This window comes from Gossypium hirsutum, chromosome D06 (assembly GCF_007990345.1).
Source record: "Gossypium hirsutum isolate 1008001.06 chromosome D06, Gossypium_hirsutum_v2.1, whole genome shotgun sequence".
Taxonomy (NCBI): Eukaryota; Viridiplantae; Streptophyta; class Magnoliopsida; order Malvales; family Malvaceae; genus Gossypium; species Gossypium hirsutum.
In genome coordinates this window covers 52,169,939-52,180,320 of record NC_053442.1, presented here as the reverse complement: position 1 = coordinate 52,180,320, position 10,382 = coordinate 52,169,939, and the positions used below count along the sequence as shown (strand labels likewise).

The following is a 10,382-nucleotide window of genomic DNA, read 5'->3' as shown; positions in this document are numbered from 1 at the left end:
TGATCATATTAATCATAGTTCAATTCATTTCATACATAAATCAACACCATTCCTTATTCACATATCTAGTCACTATTTTTGTTTCCATTTCACATTTCATTTCATTCATTAACACTTGCTATTTTATTCGCATTTCCATTTCCATATCATATTCCATTTAAAATTCATTATCTCGAGTTTACCGTTTACTTCACCTATTAAAAAAACTCAGACTTTAATGGATAAACGAATCCAAGCAACACACCCATTTGCACCAAGTGCCTCATTGGTAAATCTGAAGCTAGTAGTTGTGCCCAATGCTAATAATAAATTTGGCACCTAGTGTCTCATTGGTTAAACCGAAACAAATTAGCACCCAGTGCCTATCGACTAGTAGTCGAAATAACCTTAAACTCTTCCTCTCCTATGGCATGCCAACTATACCGAATTTTCTCAGATAGTTAATAGGGATTTCATTTCATAATTCAATAACATCAAATACCTCATTTCACCTTTATTTTTATCATAAACATATAAACGTACATATATCAACATTATATAATCACATTCGATGCTCAATTTCACATTTTAAACAATATATATTTTTCATATACATTCAATTTAATTTTAGGTATAACAATCAACTCAATTCAACCTAAATAATTTCATTATCACAATCAAATTACCTCGTATTCTTACCATGCACAAATGGTTCAAAATGCAGCAATTTACTAAGAGTTCGGATTATAGAAACACAAACTGTAAACTCCGAACTATTCCTCGATGACTTTTTCCTTTCCTTTCTCTTTGGAGGAATCCGGGTCGACGTTAGCTATGAATTAAAACAACACATCAAAATATCAATGTACAACCATTTAAACATTTAATTGCTAATTTATGCATTTTTCTTTTTATTCAATTTAGCCCCTAAGACCAAGACTATCATAACTTTCAAATTTAACCTCCAATTTTTATATTGTTTTCTCTCTAAGCCTAATTTAACTCCATTTCACATTTCTGCCACTAAAATTTTATATTTTTACATTTTAGTCCCTATTACAGAAAATCACGAATTGGCTTTACAATTTAGTCCTTTGTCAATTCTAAACTTATAATCTATCAAAATAACACCTCAAACTTCAAATATTCAATAATGGTAACATCCTAAATCTTTAAAAGTATCAAAAGTTCTGACATGGGTCAGCTAGTTCGAGGTATCGAAGTTTCGAAAACATAAAAATGACAAGAAAATAACTAAATTGCACTAACCAATTTTTTATTTGAAGTTGGAGACCCTTGACCGAACATTCTCTCCCTCCTTTGGTTTTGGTTTCTTTTGCATGCAAATATGGAAGAAAATATTTTTCGTTTTTTCCACCCACTAAGTTGTTCATATTTTATTTCTTATGTCTATTTTCTTTATTAATTTAATAAAAATTTTATCACATTTTCTTTAATAATCAATTACATTGTTGTCCACTTTTATTAGATTTTTTGTCTAATTTCTTCTTGAGTCTCTCAATCAAGTTCTACTTAATCCCTAATAATTAAACTTTCTTACTTTTATGATTTAGTCTTTGTACCTTAATAACTCCCTGAGTTGGTAAAATTACCTAACCAAAATTCAATTCACTTCTAAAATAACTCCGTAAATATTTAATAAAAATATTTACGAGTCCGATTTACGGAAACGAGATTCTTAAACCATATTTTTCGACACCACTGGCTTTTGAGTCGTTACACTTAAACTTCTAGCTATCAAGCTTATGTTTTAATTTATCAATCATTGACTACCATACTACAATCTAAGGTTGATACAAAGAGATAAAAACTAACATGGATAAGTGAAGATAGACATCACGCTACACCTTTTAGCTTATTCGGATCGAATTACATCTAGATACAAAGCATTGAAAGACTATGCTGAAATCTTTTTAACTCTTTGAGTAATTAAGGGTCATGATGGGTCAGTATATACCTCTCATAATCTATAAATATGATTATTTCTTAATCGAAATAGATTATATTTATTTTTCAACATACTTGGAAGCCTAATTGATTTCCCAAATTAAGGGAACTTTTGAAATTAAAATGTGAAAGACTTAATGAAACATTCAATGAAGTCTCACATGCTAAATGTGTAAATAAATAATAATTGGTTAAAAATCTGACCTTATGTGAACCTATTTATGCCACCCTTACTTTTAAGAAGTTTATAGTTGATTTTTTTTTTTTTTGGTTTCTTACTAGTCACACACCACCTTTTAATCTTGAATAATTTCCGTTGTGACGTTTTAGATTTTGGCGTAACAATATGTGCTACATGAGTATTATTTATCCAGCATGTTTTAATATATGAATTAACAATAAAATAATTTCAATTCTTACTTTGAAGAGTTCTTTTTTTACAAGAATTTTACCTCATTTTTCTACTTTGAATTTTATATTTGTACTAAATATTCTTTATTTTGTGTCTAGTTATTATAATATATACATAACAAAGAGAAAAAAATCTCATATTATTACACTTACAATCATACGAGGCATTAATGATTGAAGTCATAAAGATGAACTGCTTTGATTAGATAGGTAGCACTATCTCAACAATGTGGATCTAAACCTTTTGAAGTTTTTTATATTTCCTTTGTAAGGATTGCCATATTTAGAGGTTGGCTGTTTAGATGAATACGGGTTCTCGACAACTGAGCTTGATGTTCGTACGAAAGTGAAGAAAAGATTGATCAAGATGTTGACTGGCCTTGTTCAGGGTATTTATTTTTTACTTACTATTTTACATGTTAAAAGATGTACAAAAATTGACCAAACTAATCTTGAGTGGAATCTATTTTATGTATGTTTTTATGTTTTATTCTGTTCATACTTGTATATGTTGATTTGATTTTTTTTTTAGATGTTATCAAAATCTAGTATTATCACCTTTTTGGAACGAATTAGAACACAATTTTTATAGCCATACCCATTATTCCCTTATATAATCTCAATTAGAATCGCTTTTTCTCCGTAATTCATGTAAACCATCAAATCGCCTACCACCTTCTTGCATATTAGTTTTAATCTTATTGATATCAAGTTCCTAAGCTTGAATGGAAGCAACCTCGTCAACATCCCTAACAGAGAACTACCGCTTGATCACAACTTTAACTACCCTAAGTTTATTCATGAGCTCACCCCATTTTATACATAGCAGATTTAAGAAGCTTAGATTTAACCATCTCATCAAATCCATCTTCTTCAAGCCAATAATAAAAACATCTAAATGGCTTCACCCCCAATTAGTACCCATATCCTCTAATAAAATATAGCTTTGGTTAAATAAAGGCATAGATAATAATTTTTGAACTAAACATTGAAAATACTATAGGAAATAATAGATGCAATAAAGTAATCCAACTTGTAATTTGTGACCTCACTCGTGTTATTTCTGTAAGTAAATTTACAGCTTGTATAGGCTTGCCAAAATTGTAGACCGACAACTGTATCCATCAAATGTTTGGAAATTTGATAACAATAGGAGGTACACAGTTTGGCTTAAGTTGCAAAACTTATTTTGGAATAAGCACATCTTGGATCAACGGAAGAATATACGCTCTAGCATGATGATGAATATCATTAAATATTGGATTCTGTGAGAGATGCTTAAAGCAGGTCTTCAACCATTTTAACTTAATTTGGTGTTTTTGGAAATCAAACTTAAGGTTAATACTTGCTCCAAAAGCTCAATAAAGGATCTCCCCTACATCGTGCTCAAAACTTCCCATTACTAGACACTAAACCACACTATATTTTCCTGTATTATTGTCTTTTCATTGCATGGGAGATGAAATGTATAAGTTTTTGAGTCTCCATCTTATAATCAAAGTAGATATGAATGATGACACAAATATAAATTTCCCAATTCAAGTAGCATGATAGAAACTGGCTTGCGTTAACCAAACAATGATTCTATCGTCAGGCAGATCTAAACTCATATTATTGCAAACTCGAGTACTCCAATGTTGTTGCTTTCTTAGCAACATGTTATTAATCAGATCTCAATAAGCGGACAATCATTAGGATATGCTTGGAAATTAGAATTTGAGATACTTACGTATGTAGGCTAGTATAAAATGTAGAAAATGATTTGTTTCGGTTTTCTATTAAAAACAAACAAGTTTGAGTGCTTATTTATAGGTATTATAACTATTGTTTTGCTAGGGTTTTTAAACGAACCTTGACACCCATTAGTGTTGAGGTCAATTTAAAATTTTGATTAACATTTATTCAAATAATGTTATACGTTTTTTTAGAGAACTTTACATCAATGTATGAGTTTCAGACTAAATGTTATATCCTTAGCTCTTAGAAAATTAGATTATATTGTTATCATTTAAAATTTTAATATGTCACAAAGAAATTGACACTCTCAAATATTGAGGTAGTGTAATCATTGCAATATAATTATCTTAATTCCAACGGAACAAAATTTAACAACGTAGACACTTTTCCTAATCTTGACACTTGTGGGTGTCAGTTATTTCTAAAAACATAAAGAGAAATATAACTTTTACATGTACATATTTTAATAAAAATAATAAATAAACACCATTTCCATATAAAGAACCGTATATATTTAATATATGATAATGTTTTTGTGGTTATTATTTGACGACTAATTAAATAATTGCAAACTAAGGAATTCTACTTAATCATAGTTACAACTGTTAATCTTATATTAGTCAGATTAATATTATTAAATATTTATTTCACTTTTATTTTATAATTTGGAAATGGTGTGGCAGGTAGGATTAAGCGAATCAAAATGTAGGCATTTCATAATTCGAACACTCAAAGTGAATAATGTATGGGCATTGGGATGCATATCATGTGGTCCTCACTTTCTTTCATTAACTCCACTTAATAATAACATAATATGTGGTAGGCAAAAAGAAATAAGGTAAGAAATTCAAAACTAGTTTACTTAAAATAAACAGCCATACCCAGCCAACTTAATAATTTTAAGTAAACTACATTATTAGTCACTCACCTATAAATAAATTTTCGTTTTGATCTCTGAATTAAAAAAAATTACAATTTGATCACTAAATTTTTCGAAATTATTCTTTTCTTTTTGTCATCCAACTGTAAGTGAATTTGACATTAGTATAATAACAACTTTAGTCCTCAGCATTTATACCTTCTTTCAATCTGGCATTGATTCTCTATAAAATGATAAAAATTAAAATTCTTTAAAAGTTTAGAAAATTCTAAAAATATTCTAAAACTACATAGAAATTCAAAAATAAATAAATAAATAAATAAAATAGATAAAATTTTCAAAAAATACATAAAATGAGAAAAACTAACGGAAAATTGTTTTTCATTATAACAAAAAAAAATATTTAGAATATAATTTATTTTTACGATTTTGGATTTGAAAAATTATTTAAATGAAGTAAAATTTTGATTTAAGTTTGAAAAATAATTTTTTTTGGTAAATTTCATTTTTTTTGGCTAAAACATTGACATTAGAGTCAATTTCACAAGTCTATTAAATATCAATTCTAGAAAAAGTTATTCAACAACATAGAACTCGATTTGAAGATATTATTAATTTTATTTTTTCATGTTTTCAATTTGTTACTGGATTCTATTAAATGATCATTTTTGTTCTTATGTCTCAATATTGAACAGTTTTGAGCTTTACTGCAAATAGAATCTTGAGTTTTCTTATGAACATTAGTTTTTAATCATATTTAAGCTCTATACTAGATGGATATTATATTAAGAAATTATAATTGATCTTTTTTATTTGTTTTTATGATTCTATGGAAATGCTGAAGATTTTTTGTGGCAATAATTTGGAATTTTTATATAGAATTTTTAAATTTATTTAAAAAATAGATTTTTTATAATTTTTATATAGAATTAGAGTTAAATTGATAGAAAGTGTAAAAACTGATGATTAAAATTGTTATTATCCTAACTAAGAAAGTGTCACCATTAGCTACTAAACACTCAGGTGACTAGAAAATACAAATTTGAATAATTAGTAGTCAAATTGTAACTTTTTTAATTAAGTGACCAAAATGAAAACTTATCCATATTTAAGTGACTAATAATGTAGTTCACCCATAATTTTATCACCCATTTTACAAACCCTATACCGCAATGAAAAATATCAAGACCTCCCCTTGGAAATAACGGGTGAATGCACAATTACATAAATATTCAAAAATAGGAACTGGTCACTTCACTAAAGCTAGAAGGTATCTAGCACACCCTTGAGTTGTACAGGTCTTAGAAGTTACTTGATTTGGAAGCATCCCTACGTATTGAATACCACTGCACTAATGAGCTTACTCCTAAGTTGGAAGCTATTAACTTCTTTCGTATGCTCTATAGTTTTGAGGGTGACTTGCATGAATTGCACCCCAATACATGAATATTTCTTGCCTCTCAAATTTGGATATGGAGTTCCTTAATGAAGTTGTTCATGAAGAGGAGATTAGGACGACGCTTTTTAACATGACACCCTTTAAAGCCCCGAAAATAGACCGTCTTCATGAAAAATTCTTTTAAAGCCAATGGGAGGTTATTGGTCCTTCAGTTTGCAGTATGGTTTAAAGGGTTCTAATGGTTCTCATTCCTATGTTGACTAATCAAGAGACGATAAGACAATTTTGACATATCAGCTTGTGCTCCGTCTTATACAAGTTAATCATGAAAGTGGTTGTTAACAGGTTGAAAAGGATTATGCCAAAATTAATTTCCCCCAACCAGGTTAGCTTTGTTGTTGTAACACCCAAAAATTTTGGTATGACATTTCGTAGTTCCGAGATTGGGCGAAGTGAAATTTCAAGAAAATTGGAAAATGAGTCGGATGAAGAAATTAAAATTGATATTGGAGATGGAAATCAATGAAAAATAATTATGGGTGTAAGAATGTGGTAAAAATAACCAAAATGTAATTCTAAAAAGTTAGAGGATTAAAGTTTAGATTTGAAAAAAAAAGGAGAAAATACAAATTATTATTGAATACTTGCCATGAAAATAAATTGGAATATGTATTCATGTGATGAAAATCACTTTTGGGACCAAGTTGGGAAGATTTTAAAGTATAAGGACTAAATTGTAATTTTTTCATTTTTACTAAAAAAAAGGGAAAATGTAATTTTCACCACCCATCAATTTTTATTAAATTTTATATATGATTTATAAGATTTGAGTTCAGTTATTTATTAAAGAAATTATCTTAAAAAGCATAAAGGGGCAAAATTATGATTTTGCGTCATTTTGATCATTTATCAAGAATTAAATACTGGAAATATTATTTTTGATGAGTCATTTTATATATGGAATTAATTTGGATCATTGGATGTGATTTTTATGAAGAGATTAAATGTGGACCATATATTTTAATTAGGTTTTGACCAAACTTTGATGTGGATATTTAAGAGTTTTAAGTTGGAAAATTATGGAGAAAAACTCATCCCCATTTTCAGCTTGCTGTTGTCCCTCTCCGTCTCCCATGAAATTCTCTCTTTTTCCCCATTTTTCTTTCTTTTCTCTTCAAATCTCTTAAAAACCCAACAACCCAACCTTGAGTTTTAACTAAAATTAATTGAGAAATCATCTCGTAAACTCATTTCCATGATCAATCTCACCATTTTCAGGAAGGGTTTCAATGGTTCTTGATGGAGAATGCCGAGGCTAGAGAGAGAAAGCTTTTATAAGGTAAGAAATGGTATTTTTTCTCCCTTCTATCTTGATATTTGAGTTTGGTTGTTATAAGAAAGCTTAGAAAATATATATGCTAATTTTTATTATATTTTTGTGTATGAGAAAATGTGATATTGATAATGTAACAATCCATTTTCAGCATTTTCGGAAACAGTGGTTTCGGGACCACAATTTCGACTAGTGTGTTAGTGTTTTATTAATTATAGGGTTACTACAAGGTCGTAAGAAAATTCGGTTTAAAAATGTTAACGTTTAGATAGTTAATTAAGAAAAGAATACTAAATCATAAAAACTGCAAAAAGCTAGTTTCTATTAGTTAAATCTGTTAAATAGTTATGGAAATGAAAATTTATGGATTTAAATGGTAAATATACCAATTACATTTTTATAGGATAGTTTTGGTGGCTATTAGCATAAAATTTTATTATTTTTTAAAGGGTAAAGTGGTAATTTGATAATTAAACAAAAATTAAACAAAACAAAAGCTTAATTGAATATCATCTTCTTCAGTTTATGCCTATCAAAACCGAAACCGCCATTGAAGCTTAAAGAACATTCGACTAAGCTTGTATTTGGTGCATGACATGTAATTTTTGCCCTTTCTTAGTGATTTTTATGTTTCTGAGTTCGTTTTAGTTTAATCTAGCTAACCCGGGGACTAATTTGTAAAATTTTTAAATAGTTTGGATTATGCCATTGATGTGTTTGTGGTGTTTGTGAAGTTTTGTGGTAGAGTATTAAGCATGGTTGATAAATAGGGCTATTTTTTAAAGTAGTTTTTAGTAAATTTGATGTTAAAGGATTAAACTGTTAAAAGAGAAAAAAATTCTGGGAATTATTGTGAAATGTTGGTAAATGTGGGCTGAATAAGGACTATATAGAAATTGGCTAGCTTGTATTTTGCTTAAATATGGTTAATTCGTAAGTTTCAAGATTTAGGACGAAATTATATAAAGTGTAAATTTTAGGGGTAATTTCATAAATTGATAATAATAGGGTTTATATGCATAAATTTGATTATTTATGCTGATTGAATTGGTTAATTTAGTTAATCTTATTATTTAGATCAAAAAACAAATCAGCCGGACATAAATCATGGGAAGGTGAAGTTAGCGGAATAGTCATCAACATCGTTTTCGTAATCGCTTTTGTATAGGTAAGTTCATGAATTGGTTAAATTAATTAGTTGTTGTTTTGGTAATTTAACTATTTATGTATGTGGTGATCGAATTCATTAGCTTGAGACATGATTAAGACTATAGTTGAAAGACATTATGGCACAATATCGGAAATGAATAAAACTATAGTTGAAAGACACTATAGCAACATGATGGAAATGGCATAATGTCGAAAATAAATAAGACCATAGTTGAAAGACACTATGGCATAATGTCGAAAATAAAAAAGACCATAGTTGAAAGACACTATGGCATAATGTTGAAAATAAATAAGACCGTGGCTGAAAGATGCTATGACATCCTTGAACATTTGTTTATCATGTGATAAGTATCGGGTGATAAACATGTTTTATAATATGAAAATGATATGGATGTGTTGGATTTCATAGGTTATTGATGAATGTTAAATGATATGGTGTGATTATAAGTTTTATATACATGTAAACTCATTAAATTGTGAGTTTTGTGGTGTGTATAAGAATTGAATGAATTCATGAGCTATTGAATAAATTGTTAGTTGAATTCTATTTGGTAAGTTTACGTTTATGATTTATACAATCTTATTAAGCACTAATTGCTTATGTTAGTTGTTTTCTTTTTTTGTAGATCATCGGAAACCTCGATCAGTTGGAATCAAGTCAGAACACACGGGCTATCTACCCTTCATCTCGGTAGAAGTTTTGGTCACTTTTGAGTGGTTATAAATGACATGTACTAGGAGCTTTTGGGTCTTTCTCTATAATGATGTTATTTCAATTTGGTTTAAGCATAGTTATGTATATATCTTTGTTTTGGTTTGTGTATGTACATTTATAAGTGCCTTTAGTTAAGTGGTTATTACTTCTTGAAAGTAGTTTTAATATGGTAAATCTCATATGAATGGAATGAATGAAATGGCACATGTGATTTATGTAAAAGGCATGAGTTGTGATCTTTGAATGTGATTTTAGTTTGATATATAAAATGTGATGCCAATGAGGGCATATTGATTAGGCACTTAGGTTGAATGTTTTGGTATGTTTTAAGTTTGTTTGAATGTGTTTTTAAGGCATGTTAATGGTTTATTTTGGTTTCGCTTGGCACCTAAGGAATTGGTATGATTTTGCCTTGGTTTGAAAGCTATTTTAGGTGCACGTGGCTTGGGACATAGGCTGTCACATGGTCACACCAAACGACCGTATGGACTATATAATTTTGGTGTAGGTTTGTATCACAAGGTCTCAGGTTGTTGCACGGCCATGTGACCCTAGTTTGAATCACACACAGTTTGGAAAACAGTATGCAACACAACCGTGTGACCCTATTTAGATTTGCACAATGACGGGCTCACAGTCTGTGACATGGTCATTTGACCCTATTTTCAAACTGTATAGTATTTGACCACACGGCCATGTCCCTTAGCCACACGGCCTAGGCTATGTCACATGGGCATATGACCCATGTTTTCAAGTTTTTCTACATTTTTCTATTTTGTTTCAAATAAGT

The 10,382-nt window shown here is 29.2% G+C and overlaps 1 long non-coding RNA gene across 1 annotated transcript; it reads left to right on the top strand.

Moving 5' to 3' along the window:
- Nucleotides 1–7,475: 7,475 nt before the first annotated feature.
- Nucleotides 7,476–9,750, top strand: LOC107900398 (uncharacterized). The gene is made up of 3 exons (XR_001684926.2): nucleotides 7,476–7,713; nucleotides 8,785–8,875; nucleotides 9,504–9,750. It is a non-coding gene; the product is annotated as an uncharacterized lncRNA (long non-coding RNA).
- Nucleotides 9,751–10,382: the final 632 nt, after the last annotated feature.